The sequence below is a fragment of the Excalfactoria chinensis genome, chromosome 1 (genome assembly GCF_039878825.1).
Source record: "Excalfactoria chinensis isolate bCotChi1 chromosome 1, bCotChi1.hap2, whole genome shotgun sequence".
NCBI lineage: Eukaryota > Metazoa > Chordata > Aves > Galliformes > Phasianidae > Excalfactoria > Excalfactoria chinensis.
This window is the reverse complement of record NC_092825.1, coordinates 114,613,383-114,638,213: the sequence shown is the minus strand read 5'-3', so window position 1 is coordinate 114,638,213 and position 24,831 is coordinate 114,613,383. Positions and strand designations below refer to the sequence as shown.

Sequence of the window (24,831 nt, the reverse complement as noted above, 5' to 3'; positions counted from 1 at the left end):
AGACTGCAAAGTATAAATAATTTGTATATTTAACCTGAATATTCCTTGTCTATTCAGGTGTGCCTGCTTTCTGTCCCTACACAAAAAGTCACTAAGTGGGTTGAAAGTTCTTATTTTATTTATGTGTGGTATAAATAAGTCACACTACTTGAGATAATTTGTAGTTATCTCGAGCGTGCCTTGTTTTGTGTTCTCTGCTTTCTTGTCCAGCATGCCTCTATCGCTTGAACTATTCACCTTACGAAGTGAATTCACTTTCTGATGTCTGAAGGGAAACATTTGCACTGCTGGTAGAGAAAACGCTGGCTGCGGTTGTGTGCCTATAGTTTCTTGCTTTGCCTTTGTACTTGTTGCCATGCATGTGGTTTCTGGTCCAACACATGTAGACTGCTGTCTTTCTGGAAAAGAAAGGTCATTTACTTAATTAAACACTGAGTAATGATAGCATAAGACATTTCTAATATCATTCTCATCCATGGATATTTTTAAGCAAAACCAAATGCCTCAGCTAGTAAGAATTTATTTTTTTTTTTCTGTGGAAGCAAAATACTTCCCCTTTCATTTGCCTACAGAGTGATGGTATTGATTTGGAAATGACGTGAAAATCTTTATTCCCTTCAAAAAGCATCTTTTGCTGAAGGAAGTTTTCAACAGGCTCCTATAGGCACAAACATCTTGCTCACCATCCTTTGAGAAATCTGGGTAAAACCTAGGATTTATGATCTATGAAAATCTTTTAGGCTAGGTGTTTTTGATGGAAATCACAGGAGATAGATCGTAGGAGTTATTCAGTAAGGTTGGGCTGCAGGATGTCTGCGTCAGATCAGCACAAGGAGGTTGTAAATCAAGTGAAAGCTGGGCTGTGTGTCAGCAGCAAGTTAGCTGTTCCCCGAGAGCCCCACTCAAGAACCACAGATTGAATAGCACTAGAACTTTACACTACACACTGCTTGGATGTCAAGCAGAGGTTTGTCTCATGGAAGGGAAAGAAACAGGCAAAGCTCCACATTTCGATTTCATTTTTTTTTCTACAGATTTGCCTGGCAAAATTATTTACTAATGTTTTTAATATTTGTTATGAGGACAAGACAAAAAAAGTCTGATGTTTATGTACAGATCTTCACTATCCAGCTACTTGTTTTGGTGCTGAATTTATCCGATTGTGTGTAATTAAATGTATTTGACAGGAGGAGGTGGCACAGAGCTAATGGTGTCGAACTGGTTATGTACTTCCAAGGCAGCTTGATTTGAAGAAAAAGACCAGTGGTCATTTTCTGAGATGTATCATCAAGATCTTTAATCATCACCATCTTTAATGGCCGCTACTCATTTGGACATCTGCATTTACAGCACAGCATTTCTACTGAAGAAAGACTGAATCCAGAATCATTAATTTAAATTCAATGATGTCCCCATCACAACCTGCAACTTAAATTAGGTATCTGGGCACGTAGTGGCAGTCACAGAAATATATTCTCTTCCATATCCGAGTTAGAGAAGGAGCTGAACATTCACGACTCCCGTTGTAGAAAATGGAAGCTAAGAGGATTAACAGAACATTCCATATGCTTGGTATTTAGGGTAATTTCCAAAGTCATGAGGGTTACTGTAGACCAGGACCATCTTACTGAAGCAAATGGGACTCATTTCATGTATCTGTGTGGGTATGTGTGTCCATAGACAGAAGATACAGTGATCCTACATGCGCACACATGCACATGTGGGTGCAGTATTAGTAAATTCCTGATTCTGTCAAAACGGTGGTTTCTGAAAAGGCAGCTGTGATCAGCGTGTCAGGTAATATTTAATTGCAAAGCCCTCAGCATGGAAAAAGAATTTTTAAAAAGCCATTTTCAGTCACTTCTACTTTATTTGCACACTTTACTGCACTTGGATTTTTGTGTGCTGGTAAGAGAAAAATAAAAAACACAACAAAACAATCACCAACAAAAAACCCTTCTGCCTCTCCTCATAGCATCTCATGGCTCCAGTAGCTCTTTGTTCTCATGACAAGTACTGGTGGGTAGAAGGAGGCTTCAGCTTTGCAGTGCACATGGCGTGGCTGCATAAGCTCCTGGCTGAGCAGCATGGTGAGGTGCAGCCAGCTTCAGGAGAGCCGTGAGTTGGATATTTCTTCCCTGTTTTCCAAATCTCTTTCCCGAATCTGAAGAGACATGAAAAGGAGTGTTAATATCAAAAAGATACAGTTAATTCCCTTGTTTTTTTTCCCCAGTGCTGCTGAGATTGCTGGTGAATATTACCTGATTAGCAGCTACCAGGTTTGTGCAGGAGTGTGGCGATAGAGCAAGGAAGTAGCAGCGGCTCTGAATAAATCATTCATGCGTGCACTGCAGACTGCGGTTCGGGGACTGGCGGTAATGGTGACACTCTCTCAGACAAACAGAGGAAAGGCTTTCACCCAACTTTTTGCTGAAACCTCAGAGGAACAGAACAGGTCAGCGGTGAATATTAAATTAACTTCTGGCCATCATCCAAAGCTATTTGGCCTAGTTAGGAAACATCAAGAAGGAAGAAAGCTTTGCTTCTTTACATCCTGATTTCTCCAGGGAGGGGAGAAGAAGGAGATCTGTGCATGGCATTACAAAGGCAACCTGATTTTGTAAGTCAACACTTCCTTCATACACACACACAGACAGCCCCATGCAGATCTGCATTACACGTGCAGGCACCATTCCTGCAGTGCTGCAGCAATCTTTAACTCCAGCATGCACAGTGTGATTAACTTGGCTGGATTACGGGGTATGTGTTCAGTTTTGCAAGAGCAAAATGTCCTTATGTATGTCCTTATCACATGAGGGGATAATGTGATGGTCCAGCCCTTCCCTCCTTGGTAAATGAGATGGGACTGATCCCTCCCTGCACAATGTGCACCTCCTTATCTCAGCCAAGCGAGAGCGTAGCAAAGCTGACTCCAGTGGGAGCAACTTAGCAGCCACAGACATGTTGAATGGAACTACCTCCATATTCTGCATTTTGGATGTCTGTGCAAAACACATAATTCCTTTTGCAAAGTTATTTTTGGGGGTATATTGCCTGTTCTGAGAAAAAGAGCATTAAGAAGAGAGGGTGGGAGACAGGAAAGCCCTTGAAGGTTCCTTTACTAAATTTACAGTCAATGATCCCATTCAGAGTTACTGAGAGAAGGAAATCATCAGTTAGAGCCTGGTGCACTCCCAGCACCTCCAGGAGATACCTGAAAGCCACTTGAAAAGGGCACACCACTTCCCATGGAAACAAAACCAGAATGCCTGAAGAGGAATAATGATTAGGCATTTGGGTCTCATGCAGTAAGCAGGGCAACTAAAGTGAGGTGCTAATGAATCTGCACTGTCACCTTTCTTTCCCATTGCTTGGGTGCTTGCTTTCTTCCAGATAGCTTGTTCTCACTGTGCCTTCTCCAAAGCAGCATCAGCAAGTTGCTGGGATTACCAAGGTGTGAGGACAGTGGCTATGGAATGCCAGCACTTTCTGTGTGGAGCAGGACTGAGGGAGACCACTCTTGTTTATTAGTATTTTCATAGCCAGCATCGCTGTTGCTATTTCTCACAGCTTTTGATTATCTTTCTCATTTCATTTCTTCCTCATGCCCCAGGTCTGAGCAAACATTCAGGCTGATGCTTCCCCCATATAGCCAGCAGCCTTTGCTGCTCATGTAAGGTATTAAATGACCTTTCTGTCCAAGTGCATAGAGAGTAAAAATGCTAAGCAAGGAATCTAGGGTGGTGTCTCCCTCCTTAGATGTGTTATAAAGACATCTGGACGTGGTACTGCTCTGACTGCCTCTGCTTGCATAGTGGGTTGGACCACATGACTTCCAGAGGTCCCTTCCAACCTCAGCCATGCTGTGATTCTGAAAAAAAATGTGCTGGAGAATATGGGCTGAGAGGAAGCATTGCCAGGTTTTCATTCCAGCCAGGCATCCAGCTGAGCTCAGGCCCCTTGTGCACTTGCTCTATTGTTGATACCGCAGGTATTTATTGAGATGGGCTGGAAATAAATAGGGAAAGAACTTCAAGAGTAAGGCATCCTTGTGGTTCAGTGGTCAAAAATGTGTTTAAAAGTATTTAATAGAGCTGGTCAGAAAACACTGTGAGATGGTTTTATGGTCTTCCTGCAAAATCCTGCAACACAAACATAAAAGCCACAACATAAAAGTTTTCTGACACAGTGCTAACATTCAGAAACACCATTGTGGGACTGTGTGGGAGTTTTATTCCTTGTGCTTTGTGAGTCAGCGCCTGCCTAGGGGTCAGACTTGTGGGCACTTGCATGTGTGCACCTCAGTTATTTTCAACATGGCAGTGCTGCATGGCAGTGCCAAGTGCAGGCAGCTTGCCTGAGGGGCACAGATCCTGTGGCAGGAGGAGCCACTGCAGCATCACCACTTTCACACTGCCCAGGTGTCCAGCGGTGCTGATCTGGGAAGATTTTCTGCTGCAAGACAAAATTGGATTGGGTCAAACACAGTGTTTTCTCTTGGATGACAATCGCAAAAGATTATCATTATTTATTTATTTATTTTAATTAACCTTAAATGATTGCAAGAGCTCACAGCTTGCTGCACTGTGACAAGGCTTCTCCAAGGAGGACACAGATGCACCTAGCTCTCCCTCTGGGGCACTATGAAGGGTGTCTGTTTCAGCCCCCTTAGCCCCCCTTGGTAACTGTGTGGGGCACTGATAGCCAAGGCAGCAGTCAGGGGCATGCCCAGGGCTTTCATGCTGACGGTGACCTTGACCAGGTTTTGCCAGTGGGCTTCCTCCCCGAGGATGAAGGCTGAGCTGTAGAGCCACCAAACCCACAGTTATTTTCCACATCTGGTTTGATTCTCTGCGTATAAACAGCAGCCTTGCCATTAACAACAAAAACTTAATTCACTGAGGTTTGTTCAAGCACTGAGAGCAAATATTTTTCCTGTGCAGCTTGGGGTCATTTTAAGGGAAATACAGGGCAGGAGGTATATCGACCCTTTAAAAATTATTATTACTTCCTAGAGAAAATAAAACATAAAGCACCTTTTCCTTCCATTTGTGAGGTTATTTTTATGGAAAAGAAAAATACTGGCTTGGGAAGGAAATGTTGTTGTGTGCCTGACTTGGCATCAGAGCAGGAGACTTGAATAAATGTATGGATTAATTTACCTTCTTTTATTTTAAAATGAAAACAATCATTTGTAAGTCATACCCCGATAAAAACCCTCTAGAATCGTTTGGCTGCTTTTCTGTCTGCTCCATCCCAGTGCCAGGGTTTACACACAGAGTTGGGGGAGGAGGGAGTGGGGAAGAGAGGGGGAGAGCAGCCTGCAATGAGTACTGCAATTACTAGTACTGTCAGGGAAGTCTGTGGCTGTGTGAGCTACTGATGCCACGCAGGGCGGGGTGGAAGGCTGCAGCCCCTATGTAGGTCACATTCTCCAAGGCTGCTGCCTCCACGGGGCTTGCTGGTGGCTTGGGTTGTCTCAGTGCATCAGTGTGCCTCTGCTCTGCTTCGGTTCCTGTCACAAACTAGAGCTGCATCGTTCAGCTTTTCTGGTAATCACTGAGGGTGCTGCTCAGCACCTTTCTGGCTCCTCAGGAGGAACAGAAAAGCCCTCATCTTATTATTGCTGTTTTTGTTTTGTTTTATTTTATTTTAAATCTCTCCCCAAGTCTCATATCCTTTAGCCTTTTCTCTTTTTTTTTCCTTGTGTTTGTTTGTATGTCATAATCCTGTTACTATTATCAGTGGTTATAGGAGGTGAACCATACAGCTATGATTTTTTATCTACTTATTTAAAATTTTCTATTAAGTGAACAAATCAAATCCATCAGAAAATGAGAACAGCAATGCTACAGGATGAGGATTTCTGCTGCACAGTAGTAACAAACTTGTAGGTGCCATTCTATGATGGATAAGCTAGTGCCTTGGGGGCAGGAAATGACGGTTAGCTGAAAGTGACTGTTCCACCTTGCTTTTCTGCACAGCATCATCTCTTTGTATGGGGATCAGAAATTAAGAGGCTGAAAGTGTAGTGCTGGCATTTATCAGGAAGCTGAAGGAAGCATTGCAGAGAGACACTGCTCACGTGTCCCTCTGTGCTGCAGTTTCTGGGCCTGGCATTGCAAGACCAGGCCTGATGCTCAGCTTCAGTGCTGATCAATGAGGATCTGCTCCTGCCAGCCTTGATCCAAGCAGTGCCCATGGAAACGTGCAGGGCTGCACCCCCAGGAGGTGCATCTGGGGGTCAGAGAGGGGCTGCTGAGTACCTTCCTGCCCCCTATCCCCAGCAGCCTCTGGTTTCAGGGATGCCTCCTCCCTTACATGTTTTTTTTCCACTTCCAGAGCCAAAGAATGCAGTAAAACTTTCAGTAACAGGTACTTCTTATCAGACCTGATTTACAGAGTGCTCAGGCTTTTCTGTGTTTGCCTTTGCTTTTTAGCAAGCTGGCAAGCCTGCCTGAGTTATTTCATTTTTATGATTTTATTTTAACTTTGCACATGGCCGAGAGGGGTTCATGAAGTACCAGCCCAGCAGCAGACGGGCTCCTTTCCTTCCTCCTTCTCCCCCCTCCGCACCATCAGTAGGAGTGGGGAGAGGGTCTTTGTTGCTCCTTTAAAATCACAGCCCTGATATCACCCGATTGCTTCAGTGATAAAAATCAGTAGAGGAAGGTTGTAAAAACACTTTCTGATTTGTTCGCTTCTGCTACCATGGAGAAATAGCTCCATTTGCCTGCTCCCTGCAGAAAAAAAAATGCAGACTGGGCAGGATTTGTCGTTGTCAAATGAAAGATAAAATTAAATAAAGAAATGAACGAGACCCCCCAGGCCAAATGCAGATTGAGACGAGCATTTTTGCATCAGATGCATGATCAGTTTAATAAGGGAGATCCAGCTAAATGCTCGGAGGAAGGAAGAGTGTAGGAGAGAGGGAGAGAGCGAGGGGAGCAGAACGAGGCATGATTTGTTGAGCTGCACATATAGCTCGTTCAGCAGTTTTCCCTATAACTTGAAGGATCGGCAGGATAGGGTTTTGTTTTGTTGTTAAACCTCGTTAGTGTCAAATCTATCGATGCCTGGTAAAGGCTACACTAATGTGGGAGCCTCTGGGATTTGCCTGCAAGTGCACACACGTGTGCATGTGCAAATATATTAGTGGCAAATGCTGATCCTAACAGGATTAGAGAGAAGGTCAATAATATATTGCTTAATACAGTGGCCACAGTTGGTAATATTAAAATAATGTCAGTGGATGGCATCTGAGGACAAAAATGTCAGGCATCCAAGTGTTAATGACTTAATCATTGGCTTCCCCCCTTTTTATAGACCTCCTAGAAATCATGCATGTGTCCACTCTTGTATTCCACACAGCAACTCAGCCAGCTTCCTTCTTTGGCCTGACGCTGTTGCTATATAGTAACACCTCCCAGTGGCACTGCAGAACATTTCTCTGAAATGAATGCAGAGCTGCTCCTAGACAGGTTTATGAAACCAAGTGTGAATTAAGCCTTTGCAAGCATCCTTTTGGATTATGAGTAAGTTCTGTATAGAGATAGTCCTGTTCCCTCCACCCTCTGATTTTCTGGGCTCCCTATTAATGGATAGTTAGAAACAAATAAGAGCTTTCTAAGTGCGTTCCTGAAGACTTATCATCACAATGCATTAAAAGTTCCCCAAATATAACTATGTTTTATGGCTCAAGAAGGCGATTTACTGTTCCAGGTGTTGTTGCTGGTGTTAATGGATTCATGTTTGATTCACTGGTCCCTTCCAGTCTCTGTGGTCAGTGCTTGTAACAGTGTGCCATGCCTGCTACCAATGTCCAGGGCCTCCGCAGATCTTGAAGATACAACTTAAACACGTCTCGGACTCACAAATCGGGTGAAAACGGGACTGGGGAGATTCAAGCTTCCCATCATCAGCAGAGTTACCTCGTCACAGCTCTGTGTTCAGTGGTTCCTACATACCTCAGCTTAAACATTTCCTATTTTACTGTCTTTCCCCAAGTTAGAAGTTACGCTGCTTGCAGTGTGGATGAGTAGATTGTTGTGGTTTTGTATGGAGCCTCTCTGCAGGTAGCAATTGCTAAGCCAGCTGTGGATGCACCCCTTGCTGGAAACTGTTTGTGAAGCCATTTTTATTTCTTTGAATTGGGACTTTTTTTTTTTTTTTTGATCCAGCTGAGCCCAATTCTAAATCTTTGTGATAGATATATTCTAGACTAAATAAAGGTGTGAATACAACAGTTAAATTGAAGGGATGCAGACTCTGGGATGGGCAGACAGGGCTATTTTTCTTGAGCAGCACATCAGCATGAGTTGGGTACGTTCTGTCCTCCTGGGGTGCCGGGGCTGGTGTATCACAAATGTAGACACACTGTAACAACAGCTACTCTGGAGCAGCCTTCATTGTGGACTGTCTTCCAGAATAAACAGGAATTATGGAGTGTATTAATATCGTGCTTCTTGGATAAACCTACTTTTGCTTTGGAAGAGGGAGTCCTCGTGAGAAATCACACAAAATGGCTTGAGAGAAATACCATGTGCTGCTCAAATCCCAGGTACTGAAAATGGCCTTTGAAATCAGTTTGCTCCAAACCAAGCAAGAACTGCATCTTGATTTAACACGAAGAGTTTTTTTTATGGTAGCTACCTACAAATTAATAATGCATCCTTCAGTTAGTTGGTGCAATTTGATCTGTGGGCCAACCCTTAATCATAACAAGGGATACCTTACTCTTCCAGCAGTGGTGCTGAAGTCATCCCCAAGGCAAAAACAATAGGACCTGTCTGGAGTAAGATAAGATGTGTAAGAGAGATGTTAGAATCTGAAAAATGAAATTAGGGAAAAGGCAGAATATGAAACACAAGACTGCGAGGATCCTCTGTCTGACTCAAGCCAATGAGTGCAAAGAAATTCAGACTTGCCATCAGCTAATGCTCCAGCACAGCCCTTTGACATGACTATGTAATGCAGCAAATCTGTTTCTTGTCATCTAAAGCTCCACCGAGACCTCTCACTATGCTTAGCTGAGAGCTTTGAACGTCCTTGCTTTTGTTGGCTTGTTATGAAGTCCCTCAAAGCATGGTTGATATAATACTTTGCTCTGCTATTGCCAGCTATCAGGGTTGCTTTTGGATAGCAGAGAGTCAGTAGCAGCTGGTGTAAGAGTGGATCTTGTGTTTATTCCATCACGGTAGCAGGGCAGCAGTTGTGCATCCGCTGACAGGGCACTAGCAGGATACGGTTAGAACCCTTTTGTTCTGCTGGTAGACAAGAAGTGTTTTTTAATCTAGAGCAGTTCTCCACCACAATTATTCTTGGTACCCTTTAATCCAATTATGGCACAAGTTTTCTGCTGTGGAGTTTGGAGGGGAAATGGGGTTCCCCTGGTTGCTTTGCAGTCTAATCAAGATGTAGTCAATTACTGGAATAATAGTAATTATGAAGGCTGTGGGCATTCACACATTACATGTATGCGATGGGTGTTGTTTGAAGTGGCTGCACGAGCCCTGCCTCACAAAGCAGCAAAACAGACCAGCACATATATAGAGCATCACACTGCACTTGGGCCATTTCTCCATGTAGCAACTGATCAACCTGTAGCACCAGATACATCAAGAGACTGTAACATCACAGTTCATTGCAAATGCTGCAGAATGTCACACATCATAGTGAAATCAGCATACAAGGTTTTCTGGTTAATGCCTGACACTTAACAACAAAGCCTAATGAATGACTGCAGTTTCAAATACAAAAAATGGACCATTTTGCTGCTTGAGGTGACAACAGCTTTTCATTGTCAATACAGGGGCCCACAAGTCAGGTGTTAGTAGGCTAGCAGGGTGGTATAACCTGGTTGCACTCATGCTGCTAGAGCATATCCAGCTTTAAACTCTTCACTTGGAGCAAAAACAATACAAAACAACAGACTATTGCAGGCAGAGAGGAATGCAAATATTCTTTTTTACAGTCATTTGTGTAGGCAACCTGCTTTCGGTGTTCCTGCTTGAGCAGGGTGTTGCACCAGATGACCTCCAAAGGTCCCTTCCAACCTTGGCCATCTTGTGGCTGTGATTCTGTGACTGCTGTAGCTCATGGTTGGCAATACAGGACACCAGGGTTCAGGAAAGGTGAGTAACAGAAGCACTAACCTAGAAGTTGCAAGGCTGGTAAAAGTTACACGAAGATCTCCAGCACACACGCAGAAAGCAGTACAAGATGCAGTACAGGTGTCTAAATCCTTCCTGGCCTCCAGCTGCTGCCTCAGGGTCCTATTTTGGATCGGCCAGCCCTGTACAGATGTGTTAGATACCCGAAGGCATCTCAAATGGTACCATAAACCTTTATTTAAGCAACTGAGTCCCACTCTAAGTGCTTTTCTCAAGATCATATATAAAGCCTCTGTGAAAACTGGGACCCAAGCCCAGATCTCTTCACAAGCTATCCAGCATTTTGATCACTGGAACGTGCCCTCTCGCAGAAATGTATGTATCCATATGGTGGTTTTGGTTGGATTTATTTTTGCTTTTGTCATTTTGAAATAATTCACCTAGCCAAGGGCCATTAAAGGAAGGTTTACAGTGGATAACAAATGCTTCTCCACACTGTATTCACACACTGGAAAGGGGCAAAAGTCCCTTCCCTTAGTTCTGCTGTGCTTTCTGTATTTTTATATCAATCTTCAGTGTTATTACATCTTCTGTGCTGGTTTTTGGAGGGAAATACACATGCTATTTTAATACCCCTTTGCAAAGCCTCACCCTAACTGTGCAGCTGCCTGAAGTTCCTTGTTCCGCTGTTCAAGAAAACATGCGAGCCTAGAGTACAGAAATCCCACCAGACAGAACGAGATGCCTCAGGTTGAATGAAAATGAACACAGAAGAGGGGTTTAGGCCAGAAGCTTCACACGTGACAGAGAGCCAAATGGAAGCACCAAGGAGACAGTCCAAAAGTTCACCTGGCATAGAGGACACAGGAAGGTTTTCCAAACAGCCTTTTAGCGCAGTGTGTTCTAGGGTAAAAAAAAGGTGACTGACGCTGGATCAAGTATTGAATAAAACTTGATGGTGGGGAAACTTTGGGGTCTCAACTGCCAGCTGGAGAACTTACTGAGCTGCTAAGAGAAGCAAGAAAATGAGAGGACTGGGTTGGAGAGAGAGGGATAAACTGAATTTGCAAACATGAGATCAATGATTTGTAATACCTCTCTGGCTGAGGCTTATGTCAAATAAGAAAACTGCTGAAAACAATTACCCAGATTTCTTCTTTCTAAGTCTCTCTGCTGATTTAACGCTTCTCCCCACCCACTCTGTGGTTTCCATGTCTGGTCAGAGGAGGCCCCCTTCATTCTGCTGCCATACCCACTCCTTTCCAGAAGTGCTTATTCCGCCCTAGCTGGTCCTCAGGGTCTGGGGGCTGACAAATACACATTACAAACGAGCAGAGGCTGCTTGGGAGAGCTGATGAGGGGAAATTATCTCGTTTATGAGAGTTTTCAACTGCAGACCCCACAGAAGGGTGCAAGGGGTTGGAAGCCCAGCAGATAACCTGTCTGGAGGCCTGCCAGACCCACCCAGGATGGGCACCTCTGGGAGATAGTCCAGGCTGTGACAAAAGGTCACCTCAAAGCTGCATGCCAGCTGCAAACATCCCATCCATGGCCTATGAGGTCGGCAGTGTGCTCTGCATCCCAGCTCTGGCTCATGCCTTGGGCTGGCTGTCCCCAGCAGTTTACAGGCAGCCCAAGGGCACCAGATGGGGTTGATGCCCTCTCTCTGTGACAGGTCTTGCAGAGGGCTGAGGTGCCAATAGGCAGAAAGAGCTTCATAGCTTACCACTCAGCATACTGTACTTCACTTAATTCCCTTGCCTTGCTCACTTCAGCAATTCAAAAAGAAAGCAGTAAGCAGTCAAAAATACATGTAACTAAAGTGTAGTTTTTTTCCCAGTCTTCCTCTGAACAGCATCCTCCTCCTATACCCCTTTTTCTTTGATCCCTAAAAAGCCAGCTGTGGCTCTAACTAAACTATAAGTGGGGACATGACTGTGCTTGATGTCTGGCCTGCAATGGAAGCAAAGTGTCATTTCTAATTTTGTGCAGGTGCAGAACAAAGATGCCTATGACCAATTCACTGCACAGCGCACCAGGTTTGTTCAACAGGGAGCTTAGGTGAGAAACATATTTCAAAGGGCTGGGGAAGCAGATTTTAAATACTTTAAAAAAGATGTGATTTTGCCTTCTTTAATTCCCCTTCCTAGTATCTTGTGCATCTGCCTCATGGCCACTGTGCAGCGCAGCAATGCAGCAGGTGGCTGGAGATCCGCAGCCAGGGCCAGCTCAGCTCAGCACGTATCCATCGCAGGGCAGGTATTGACCCGTGTTAAGTGAACCAAAACAGCATTTGCAAGTGGAGGATGGGCAGAAACAGAAAAGCCATCTGGAGTGCTGCTGATTTGCAAACAGAAAAGTCTAACCAAATTTGTCTAACCAACTTCAATCACTGTTGTCAATACCAATTCAGAGAATTAGGCCTGTATAAGCTAATACTATTTTGCAGCTGTTGGCATCATATTTTTCAAGAGGGGTGCAATGACCAAGGAACGGATGTGATAAAATTAGTCCCAGATAAACTGCGAACAAAAGTTTAGCCAGGTCTCTAAGATGCTTATGAGGAGAAGCTATTTTCTTATCAAATAGCAATGTAGTTGAGTAAGGAATTGAAATAAATTGTTGGGACGACTTCCAATTGCAGCTGTGATGACTAAGGGACAAGGTCACTCCTCCCCAGCAGCCTTGGGTTTGGCTTCACGTCAGGCTGCTCCATATCCATCTGTCTCTTCCGCACTGTTTGCTTTACACACTCCACATATGTCCTCCCTTCTCTCCTCATAGCTACCACCCTCCCTCATAAATATTTAATCATAAAACCTCTCTACCATTCTGCTTTCATGTTGCACGCCTTGTCCTAGGTTCTGCTTTTGGGTACTGGTCCTTGAAGATGGAAAATGGGTCAATCAGTCCATGACGCTGTCATGCTCGGTACAAGGCATTATTGTTGCCTCCTGTCAAAATTAAGTGGCATTTAGGATTTTCTTTGGCCTGTCACTGTTTCCACAAAACTCTGGGCTGTCTAAAGAAACTTGTGGGAAGTATTTGCACTCTGACATTACCCTGCGTGTTGTCATGTTGTCACATGGCTCACTGCAAACATGCTGCCTTTTGCTTTTTCAAGTTTGATCCACAAAGAGGATTACCACCAGTGCTTATTGCAGCCCTGCCTCTGCTATCACATACTTCTACCTCAGCCACCTTCCCATAGAACCTTGCATCTTCCAAGCTAAGCATTTTTAGCAAAGATTCAGATGTTCATTATATTAGAAACTAATTGAAGTAGGAGCCCTTACAAAATCTTTGGCCTCCCACTCTCTGCCTAGCAATGGGCATGACACCACTGAAAGAATGAGTGAACAGCAGCTTCCAAACGTTTGGACCAGGTGGGTCGTGTTGAGGCCAATAATCAAGTCCTCAGCAGCAGCCTCAGAAGGTGCCTTAGGGCTGCTGCTGAGACAGGATTTCACTGCTGAAATGCATCCATCTATCTGGGAGTGACTGCAGTGGCTTCTCATGAAGAATGCTTTCCAGAGGCTGTCTCCATTTCCTATGACATGTACAGCTTAAATCATATAGTCTCTAAAACAGGCAGGCTTCTATTTTGATGGCATAAAAGCTCAAGGCTTATTCCTTATTTTCCCTGCTCTTAGCTTCTTGTGTTATGGGCTGCATATAGAATCATTTGAACTCGTCTGTCCCTCCCATTTCATTATGCATGTCCCTCTCCATTTTCCTTGCACAGTAATGAGGATGAGGATGAAACACAACTTTTCTCTCCTTGCAGTGTCACTGAGGCAAATGCAGACACCCGGCTTTTAAGATGGCTTTTTTTTAAGCTAAAAGCAACAGGTGGTCAAATCTTGACAGGAGAAATACCTTTCGTGTCCCTCAATCAAAGACACATCTTGGGTGCATTCTTCCCTTTGCTTTCAGTCTGGAAGGGCAATTTCTGTAATAGGTGACTTTTCCCTTGTTTCTAGCATTCAGCTGGAATTCCACTGCACACTGTTTCCCATATGTAATAACCAAACAAAAGGATTAAGTGTTTTAAAATAGAAGAGACTGAAATATAGGGTTGTATGCGTCACTGAGTTCTCTTTTACATCCCACACTGCCTCTTGAGTCTGGGAGATTTTATCATGTCCTGCCTTAAACTAACTGCCCATACCTGGGAACAGCACTTCTACCTTTTTTTCCAGCAACACAACCTCTGCAGAGATACAATTTATGAAGAGACACAGCCAACTGTGTCTCTTTTCCAGGCTGTTGTCCCTCTGATCGTGGCCATGGCCCACATCAGTACATCAGTCATTCCCCCCTCCTGAGCTGCCGTCTGGGCAAACTCCAGATGGACAGCACTAAGCCCCACAGTTACAGACTGGAGTTTTCCTGATCCTACCACCAAGCAGCATGCCCAGCTTGCAGATGTAGTCAGGGAGAATGATAAGCAATCCCTTCTAAGCAAGCCGATGAAGAAAACGGATGTGGAGGGATAAATAAAGCATTCCCACGACCGTTTTACATTCTGTGCATGTTGACAGGAATTGGGGTGGTTCTCTTGGGGCAACAGATGGCAAACTCACTGGGGGATAATTCCACTTCGAGTCCTGTTTTTGTGGTCACTACTTATAGAGGTCACTAGTCACGTGGCTTGGCTTCTCCCCAGGGGTCATTAAAAGCCTTGTTTTGAATTTGGGGAAATCGAGCACAACATGCAAGTGTGGCATGTGCTAAATGTGTTAACGGGAAAGTTTCATATCACCCTTTAATGTGCATCACATCTCATGCTCTGACAAGACAAGCATGTAGATGATGAATGTAATTTGTCGCTAAAATTTGGCAGCAATATCTTCAGGGTTTAACTCTATATCAAAGGAAGAAAGCAGTGTTGAAAGCATAGCACTGAAAATCAGACTCCTCCATCCATTTCAATCAAGCAATATTAATTATTAGATAAGTAACAGTGATTTAAACCAATGCAGTCAGTACAGAGGGATAGCTCACTACATTGTTGTTGGGGTTTGTGGGTAGAGCATTGCTCCAAAGGGCACAATAAATAATAAGAGATTACTGCCTTCTACTCTGCTTTAGGAGGTCAGAAGAGGGCAGTTATCCCTAGATGGTTTGTAGGCTTTTCAGATACAAGTTGTTAGGACAACGGCATGGTTACTATTTAAGGCATAGGTTACAAGAATGTGACTTGGATTTCCATTCATCTTAAACTTTCAGTCCTTCCAAGCGTAATAATCTGTACTATAATTATTGTATTTCAGGCTATTTGAAAAGAAAGGCCCTGACAAGCAGAAATAGTCACCATGCTAGAAGAAAACTACATTAAAACAAACATCAATATTTATGAGAGAGTCAGTAGTTCTCCCAGCACAAACAAGAAGAAAATCTCGTGAAAAGGAATGGGCAAGGCTGGAAATGCTAGTGAAAAACAGTAAATGTAATAGTATTGCAGTGTGAAACTCACGTTACTTAGGACTCTATTCAGTATTCTACAAACCCTGCCGCAGTCACCTATTGCTAGGCAAGGGCTTCAGACAAACAATTCGGTGCTTAGGTATGTGCTGGTGAAGGGGAGTGAAAGGATCCTCTTCTGCAATCCTTATTTTGTAGCTGGTACACAAATAGCTGGGAGCTGAGACATTGCTGGGTTATGTAGGAATCATAGAAACATAGAATCATAGAATCACTGAAGTTGGAAAACACTTCTAAGATCAACCGCCAACCCATCACACCATGCCCACTAAACATGTTCCTCAGTGCCACATCTACCCTTTTCTTGAACACCTCCAAGGACAGCAACTCCACCACATCACAGGGCAACCTGTGCCACTGCAGGTTCCATTTTAGGTTACTTTACATACTAATTTAAAAGAATAAAAATAAAATAGAGGGAAATAATCTTTATGTCCTAGTGTATTGGTTGTTAATATACAGATGGTAGCAAATGTACAGAAGGAATAAGCAAAGGAAAACTCACCAGTGGTGGTGCCTTGGCTGAAGAAGCTGGGGCAGTCCTCACTGATGAGCAATCTCCAAGAGATGCTGCCTCAGTGGAAGTCAGCCCTTAAATGAGGTCTCAGAGGGGATGGAGTCGAGCTCCACCCCTTCCGGGAGCACAGCTACATCACTCTCACCTGTGCTCCCACAGCTGACCCCATACTTGCCTCAGCTGATTAATCAGAGGTTCAGGCTGTGATTACCAATCTCCCATACACCTAGTGACTAGAAACTTTTGTTTCCTCTTACTATTACTCTTAAAATCTAACACAAGACAGCACCAGTGTTTGGCACCAGTGCTCTCATGGATAGAAGGCACAGCATCACAGCTCTTTGAGGTGAGTTTGCCTCTGTGGTGTATCCTCTGTCCCCACAGCTTGCTTCACACTTGCAGCCCTACCAGTGTCATCTACCCTCCCACCTACCCACATCAGTTTAACACAGGCTGGCTAATAGGACTGAGGTGGCTGGGGAGGAGGACAAGGCACAGTTGGGCAGATGTCATGATCCCATCCCATTTGTTTCTACAGAGCATGAGGCTAAAAGCCACTTATACAGTGTGCATGTGAGTGAACTGCGCCCTGCCATTGCAGGAGGAAGCAAAAGTACCTCTGTAACACATAGCTGTCACTGCATATGGCATATCTTGGACCCAGCCTTTTCTCAGCAGAGTGTGGTGACCTCTGCTGTGCATTGAGTACCCCTCCCTGTCCAGGTAGCCCCAGGGGAGAGAGGCACAGCTCCTGCTCTCATTTTAATGCACACTTGTATATATATGTATGTGACATTTTAAATGCTGCACCATGAAGTGTTTGCACAGGTCCCCAAAATACAGACAGCAGACAATTTAATTACAAAAAATGGGGGCCGGGGAAGAAGAACAACCTTATATCCTTCTGATATTTACAAATACAATTCCAATCTTAACACTTGTCTACACTGGAAATAGAGCAAACAGGCCCAAGGAACATACAGCACTTTGTAATTCATTCAGTGTATCTGTAAAAGGTTTTACCTTGTTAGCTCCAACCTGCATTGGTTGCTACAGCTGCAGAAAAACCGATACTAGCAGCATGGGCTAAAGAGAATGGTGGCCCCTGGTTCAAAGCAGCTAGCTCTGTGCTCGCTGCATGCAGATTGTTTCTCACTCTGTTTGCTTGACCAAGACAGGACTCCATTGCCTGTTCTGGGTTTTGGGCTGCAATATTTCATGGTTGGGGATGCTCAGAGGTCTGATAGCCAAGGTTGCAGGGCATGAGTGCCAAGACCGTGGGTTTGGGAGGGATACTGCAGGGCAAGAAGAGAAGCAGACAGTGAGATGGATGGCTGAGGTAGCGTTAGCAAGGCTCACTGTCCCTGCAGGTGCCTCATCCAAAAGCCAAGTTACCACCGCAGTGCTCATCTGCAATAACATGCACATGTCCAGACTCGTGGAGGAGTGGTGCTCATCTTCTACCAGATACTCATTAATTTACATTTTAGAAATTACAGCCTAAAGAACATACAGTTGAATATAACAAAGGTTTGGCTTGCAGCAAGCAGAGGAGTTGTGCTTCAAGAGTTGCTGTTATAAAAGGGCTCTCAGTGCATGACCTCGTAGCCTTGAGAAATGATTTTTTATGATGTGTAAGAAAAAAGCATGCTATTCTATACAGCCTTTTAAGGAACAGAACTGCAGTGTGTGAGGAGGTGATCTACCTCGTGCTTTCTGGATTTATCACAATGTTCAGTGAGGGTGAGAACGTGGGTCTGTGACCATGTGAAGGTATCCATGTATGAAGACAGCCATGGGGAATAGCTGAAAAGAAAACCTGAGAATGGAATCTACTTCACTAGGTGGTGGTATCTTCCCAGTGCTATCTTCAAATGTTTCAATTTATGCCTTCATTGTATTGCATTGTTTTCTAGGTCTTAATTATTTTAATAACACATGAGCTCTTTTGTCTCATCAAAATAATATTTGCTTGACTTCCAAATGCCAAGCTAGCTTCCTCTACCCTGCTGTAGTATGATGGGAGTTAAGATTTTCAAAGCAAAGTGTTTTCTTGTTCTTGATGGACATCTTGATGGGTGTAGATCAGGATGTGCATCAACAAATGCAAAGGACTTGGATCAAGCAGATCTGGTAGACAGGAGATAGTCCCTCCTGTGACCTGCTCTTCAATACCTTCATGGTGCTGCAGTGAGATGCAGAGGGATGCCTCTGGTCTGACTGCCAAGGTTGAGGTGAGGTTAGGCCAGTGATGCAACAGACAGGTATGAACATAAAAGAAGTAGGGAACAACTAGACCAGGGGGGTGGCCCTAGAGGTTGTAAAAGCTTAAAATAGGAATGTTAAAATCAATATTGAGCTTTACAAGGAGCCCGGTGTGAAGATTTTGAGACAGAAATTAAGTGTATGTCTGTCATTGAGGCCACTGCCTTCTGAGGAAATGAAACTCAGCACTAGTGAACTAAATGCAGCAAAGATGACATAATGAGCATGTGAGCTGTATCCAACCTCACAGCCTACAATTGTACCAAGAGAGATTCAGATTGGACATTAGGAAGAATTTCTTCACAGAGAGGATGATCAAGCACTGGAATATCTTGCCCAGGGTAGTGGTGGAGTTCCCATTCCTGGAGGTATTTTAAGAGATTTGTGCACGTGACACTAAGGGACATGGTTTAGTGATGGGACTTTGTAGTGTTAGCTAATGTCTGGACTTGATGATCTTGAAGGCACTGTCTAACCTGAATGGTTCTCTGATTCTGAGGATATATATCCAGTGCATGCTTGCCATTCGGCCTATATGGAAGATACACAGAAACTGGAAAATAGTCTCCCAGTCCCTTTTTCATGTCTCTTCCTTCCAGATTTCTCCTTCTTCCCTCTTCCACATTTTGTCTCCATTTGTCACTTTGCATCTGCACCTTACTGGGCTGTGTCTGATTACAAGGGCCTGACTAATAAGAAGTGCAACTTGAGTAAGGCTCTCCAAGGAACTCAACTGCCATCATTTGCAGAATGATGATATGATGCTCAGAGCTGCCACCGCTGAAGACAGCCAGCTCCACTAGAAGGGGAGCAGCAGGAACCACTGGCCTGTTTGTGGGGTACCACACATTCAAGTGGATTGGAAGGGAAACAGGCAACAGAAAGAAAAAGAACTGAGATTTTGTTTCAGAGACATGACACACTGTTCTGATTCTTCATCATTCCTTTTTTTTCCTGAGAAAGTAAAATAGAGGAGTGGGAAGAATATTCATACCACTTCTGCTTGAAAGCTAACTTTTATGTAGTCTACATCAACTTTGAAATTCAAATCTCCCTGAAATAATGAAACAGGAGAGGCTGTGTTCCTACTAAGGCTGATATTATTTGGCTGAAGGAAGCCTTTACTCGAGTAATCTGGAAAAGTGACAGACAGCCATGACCTTGATTTATTTTGTAACGACTTGGGTTGAAATGGAAGAGTATTGAAATTTATATTTTTTTTTCAGAAACTTGCAGGGATGTCATTAAAGAAGAGGACATTTAGTTCTTCATTTCAGTGCATTTTGTAGCTTTAAAAATAGCAGAGGATTCAGATGTGTGACATTCATCTGCTAACTCCATGTCTGTTACCAAACTTGATTGCATTTAAAGACCGGTCAAAGATAAAAAAGTGGTCCAGGACTCTCAGCTCATCTCTGAATGACTCTTAAAAGGGGAAACACCCATTTAAACGACACAATACATTTGCTAAACTGTGCTCGTGGGAGGCATAGTACTAGATTAAAGAGGCTATTGGAAATCCTGAATGAGTGCATTTGCTAAGGCAAGTGGAGAATTCATACAATATGGAGCATATTCTACCCCATTTACTTTGGAGAAACCCCAAGGTACACTGAAATGCTTACATTAAGGCAATGCTTCCACTTGATGCTCATTTATTTGGGCACCGATCTTCAACTCGGTCACCCAAATACTTGAAAGAATCTGCATTTGCCAAGTGAAACTGTTAATATCATTACAATAGGATAGGAAATTATGGGAGAGGTGGGCAAGCTCTACTTTCTCCTGGCTGAAAGGATTTCTTCCTCTTTGATTGGGAGTTTTGGGAGCTCTGGATGTAGATTCAGTTCTCACTTATTTATGTTGGATTTGTTCCACCTCAGTCCTGCACTTCGTTTGTCTGTGCCCACTCAGCAGAATGGTTTTGTTTGCTTTCCTACAAAAATATCTCATGTTCGGGGGGGAGCATGGATCTGGTTGGGTCTGAGAGCCACTGTAACCAGCTGGCAGCTTGCTAACACTGCTGGCTGCAGATTAAAACAATACCATCCCTCAGAAGAACCAAAGTGAAGTGAGAAGGGGGTAAGAAAGGCTTTCTTCATGGAAAGAAATTACTTAAGCAATTTTGCTTCAAAGAGCAGATAAACCTGTGAGAAGCCAAAACACTAGAATAACTGTTCCAGTAACCAAAGAAAACCAAGACGTAAGGACTGCCTGGGAATGTATCTATGTGTCCTTCACTGTATAAGATGCTCACTGCCTCTCAGAAGTCATAGGATCCTCTTCCAACTCCAAGGGCAAGTGGGCTGCCACTAGCCCAGGGCCACCTAGACAGTTCGAATTGGAAAGTGCAATGGTTGAATTTTACCTGGCTGTCCTCAGTGAGGATGGCACTAATTCGCTTTTTTTTCTTATTATTTTTTTTTCTTTTTTTTTCTTTTTTTCCCACTTGAAATTGGTAGGATCTTAATTACAAAGAAAATAATAAATTATTCTGGCAAATTTTGCGGCAGGGAGCTCAAAAATTAAAGGCATGGGATGTAGGGGACAGGCAGCAGGTTTGATTTTTTTTCCTCAAGAATATGAGCTAAACATTGTCTTCATTTAGAACGGGAAACAGAAATTTATCTTGTGAATCGGCACATTTTCTGCCTTTTTCTCTTTTGATCTAGTATATGATGTATAATCAATGTTACTCCAGAGATGTTATTGATGCCGCTACATGTAAATAGCATCCCCCTCTGCTAATGACTGTGATATACCTATCACAGCAGTGAGAAAACTGAGGGTTGATTAATGAGCAGTGGCAGACTGGCACACTCTTCTGTGTTTATCTGAAATTTCATACTCAAGGAGCTTCAAAGATGGTCACACATCCCTGTTCACCAAAGCCATCTTACTTAAGCCTGCGGGTTTTTGTGGCCTGTGCCAGAGGCCCACACCTGCTGCACTCCCATAGGAGGTGGGTGCAGCCTGAGCAAGCTGCCATATGAGGAAGGGACCTGTAGGGCCCCCCTGCACTCGGCCCTGGTGAGGCCATACCTCAAGTGACTGTATTCAGTTTTGGACCCTTTACTACAAGAAAGATGTCGAGCCCTGGAACATGTCCAAAGAAGGGCAATGAAGCTTATGAGGGGTCTGGAGCACAAGTCTGATGGGGAGCGGCTGAGGGAGCTGGGATTGTTCAGTCTGGAGGAGTCTCAAGGGAGGCCTTATTGCTCTCTGCAACTGCCTGAAAGGAGGCTGTGGCAAGGTGGGGGTTGGCCTCTTCTCCCAGGTAACAGCGATAAGACAGGAGGGAATGGCCTCAGGTTGCTCCAGAGGAGGTTTCGGTTGGATATTAGGAAAAGTTTCTTCTCAGAAAAGGCAATGAGGTATTGGCACAGTCTGCTTAGCAAGGTGGTGGAGTCACCATCCCTAGAGATGTTCAAGAAATGTCTATCCGTTGCACTGAGGAACGTGGTTACTAAACCACTAGGGCAATATTGGCAGTAGGTGGGCAGCTGGAGTAGATGATCTTAGTGGTCTTAATGATTTCTGATTCTGAATGCTCATCTGTAATTAACATGGCAGTGAGGGTGTATGTGCGTACAGCCCACTGTGGATGCTGACAGCACACAGATGTGTCTGAGCTTGTTTGCACAGACAGCATTACGCCGTGGCGCTGCTACTTGTTGCAGCATTTGGTATATCTGCAGCACTGCTGGTATGGCAGGAGATCCTGAACACATGCCTGCATTTTTATCGGCACTCTCCCCGACCCTTCCACCTGGAGGCCGCGGTCGGGGCCTTTGAAACGGGGCCGCGCAGGCGCGGGCTGAGCCCCGGGGTCGCGGCATGGCGCTGGGTAGGGGGCGGCTGTGGGGTCGTTATGTTGAGCTGAGATACTGTCGTGCTGGGGACGGCAGTGGGACCGGGGTGTTGCGGGTGGGCTCGTCCCAGGTAGCGTTGCTCGGGGGTGCTGGTTTTCGACAGAAGTAGTTGGTGTCTGATGATGTCACGCTCGGGGGGAGGGAGAATAAAAAAGAGAGAGAGAGATTGCAGTCCTAACGCAAGGAGGATGCTACAAAGCAGAGCGAGGGTCCTCTCCTTGAAGGAAGACGAGGCACAAGGCAGAACCCTCCGGAGGGCTTTTCTGCCCCTCCTGCCTCACACTGGAGCTGGCCGCGAGGGGAGCCGGCCGTGCTCATCGCTGCGTCCCTCCAGGTGAGAGTCGCTCCGGGCCCGGGAGAGGGGAGCCGGGCTCTCCAAGGGGGGCTGCAGGACGGCCCCGTCCCGCACCGGGAGCACCGCAGACCGGGGGTGCGGAGTGAGGAGCGGCCAGGGCTGCTTCGGCAGCGGGAGGAGGGCAGCACCAGCAGTGATGTCATTGTTAACCAGTTCCTCCCGCAGCGGTGAGGGAAGTTGGGAGGAAAAACCTGCAGTCCCAGAATGGTTCTCAGCTTTGACTGGAGGGTCCCCGCGACGGTAATGCGTTTTCTTTCCTTTGCAAAACTGTTCTGGTAGACCTTTGGTATGGGTTATGCAGAGGGCATTGCTCCTCGCTCTCTAAATAGACGCTTTGACTTTAGCTTTCGCCTCTGGTTTGTGAAATACCTTGCAGGTGTTTGAAGTTTTGCCTGGTTAGTTTGAGGATTTTTATCCGTTGTGCAGATCCATGTCATGACAGCAGAGTTCAGCATGCAGCATTCTGCGACTCGCCTGGAATTGGGATGCAGAGGTTGCCAAGCACTCAGCCTTCCACACGGGAAATGTACTTTGAGCCCCGCAGGTGGATGGAAAAGGACTCGGTTGGCATTTGTGTCTGTAATAGGTGACATTTAGCGTTGCTTTTAGGAGGCAAAAAGTCTTCTAGCCAACTGCAGAGACAGAAATGAATCACGCTTTCGTGGCAATTTCTTCTTCTTTCGTTGCCAGGTTTTTTATTATGAGCATTTTAATTCTAATGGAACTGAATAGTAAATGTCAATGTGAGATGTTTGGACTGTTAGAGACAGCATATGCATACATATTTCTTAATGACATGCATTAACCAGTTGTGTGCTGCACCCTCCGTTGCATTTGCCCAGTTGCTGTTTTTGATAGAAATTGGTGCACTGCTGGGTTGCTCTGCAGATGGTCAGCAGCACAGAGACTTATTCTCCTCGCTGGATCCTGAAGCAATCAGCAGCAGGCAAGCCATTTTTAGGTACATAAGGTTATTATGACAGGTCCATTGAGGGTGAAGAGGCATCACCAAAACGGCAGGCAGGGAAGAGCATTTCAAGTCCGTATTTTCGGGTATTAGCTATCATTGGCACTGGTGCAGTTTGGGTTTGTGCTTGTTATTGGTGCTGCTTGGTCCAAAGACAGAGGCTGTGATGCTGAGGGTTCATTTCGCTATGAAAGTAATATAATATTTCTGCCTAGACTCCCGCTTGTCCGTAGTAAGGCTTACTTATCTTCTTATCAAGGAGAGCCTGAGTGATACCCAAGGAGACCTTATTTTTGCTTACGTATGTGTATGGTAACCACATACCTTCTGCTGCCATCTGTGATGGCATTTGTGAATTTAAGGCTGGGAAATCTGGGCTTCAGAATGAGTAGGAGAAAAATGGGAACACCATGGTATCAAACCAATACAAAATGTTCCTTCAGGAGGTTCGCGCTGATGATTAAGGCTAAAGGAAATCTGTCGCTGTCCTTGAGAAGGCTATCAGTGATGTCCATTGAGGAACAAGACTGTCTTCTACCAGCTGTTGAGAAGATGCTGGCAGTTGACATAGGGTCATTTTGAGCTCCTCCCCTTGCAACATGGCTTGATGGGAGAGTAAATCTGGTAACCTCTCCCTTCTGCGAGTCCTTCCAGTGTGAGCCTCAGTGTGGGAACATGTAACTCAGGCCAAGCTTTCAAGATGCCATGTTTCTATCAGTCCGGTTTTCATTCAGGTGTGTGCTTGCCTGTCATTGATAGTGCTCATGAGGGGGCTGTGTGCCAGGCAGGTTTGGGGAATGGATATCAATACTGAAGTAGTCATCACAGCATATGGAGACTTTCCATCTCTCCAGTGCTAAGCTGAATCTATTGCTGTGGATAGACAACTTTCTTTTCTGTTTCACCCTTGACCACAAAGAAAATAATGTTTGAAAAGGAGAGCAAAGAATTGTGCTTCTGAAGTAAGCATCTCTTTATCCTCCTCATTTGGAAGCCCTAGCCGTCCCACTGCCCCTTGCCTGGAGTATGCGGGGGCACTAGATCTGGCTTGTCTGTCTCAGCTCAGTTCATCTGAGGTGAGAAATTAGAAATTCCTGGCACTAGAGATGGAGGCTGCTACCCAAAAAAGAGGGGAGACGCATGTGACTGCAGCCACTGAGCCCGCTTCTGCAGCCTCTTCCCCCTTAGGAACCAGCTGACTTTGCAGCAGAGAAGGTTAGTAAGACCTTCGTAAGTGCAAACAGAAATAAAGCACT

The 24,831-nt window shown here is 44.7% G+C and overlaps 1 protein-coding gene across 3 annotated transcripts in view; it reads left to right on the top strand.

Moving 5' to 3' along the window:
• NHS (NHS actin remodeling regulator) overlaps positions 1–24,831 on the top strand; it is a 248,735-nt gene that overhangs the window by 175,158 nt on the left and 48,746 nt on the right. Inside the window, exon 1 of one of the 3 annotated variants that reach the window (XM_072333660.1) lies at positions 22,401–22,587. The exons of the other annotated variants lie outside the window; for them this stretch is intronic. The gene's annotated coding sequence lies outside the window, so the exon portion shown is untranslated. Of the gene's footprint in view, positions 1–22,400; positions 22,588–24,831 lie in introns of those variants that run through there. 3 annotated transcript variants of the gene reach the window in all.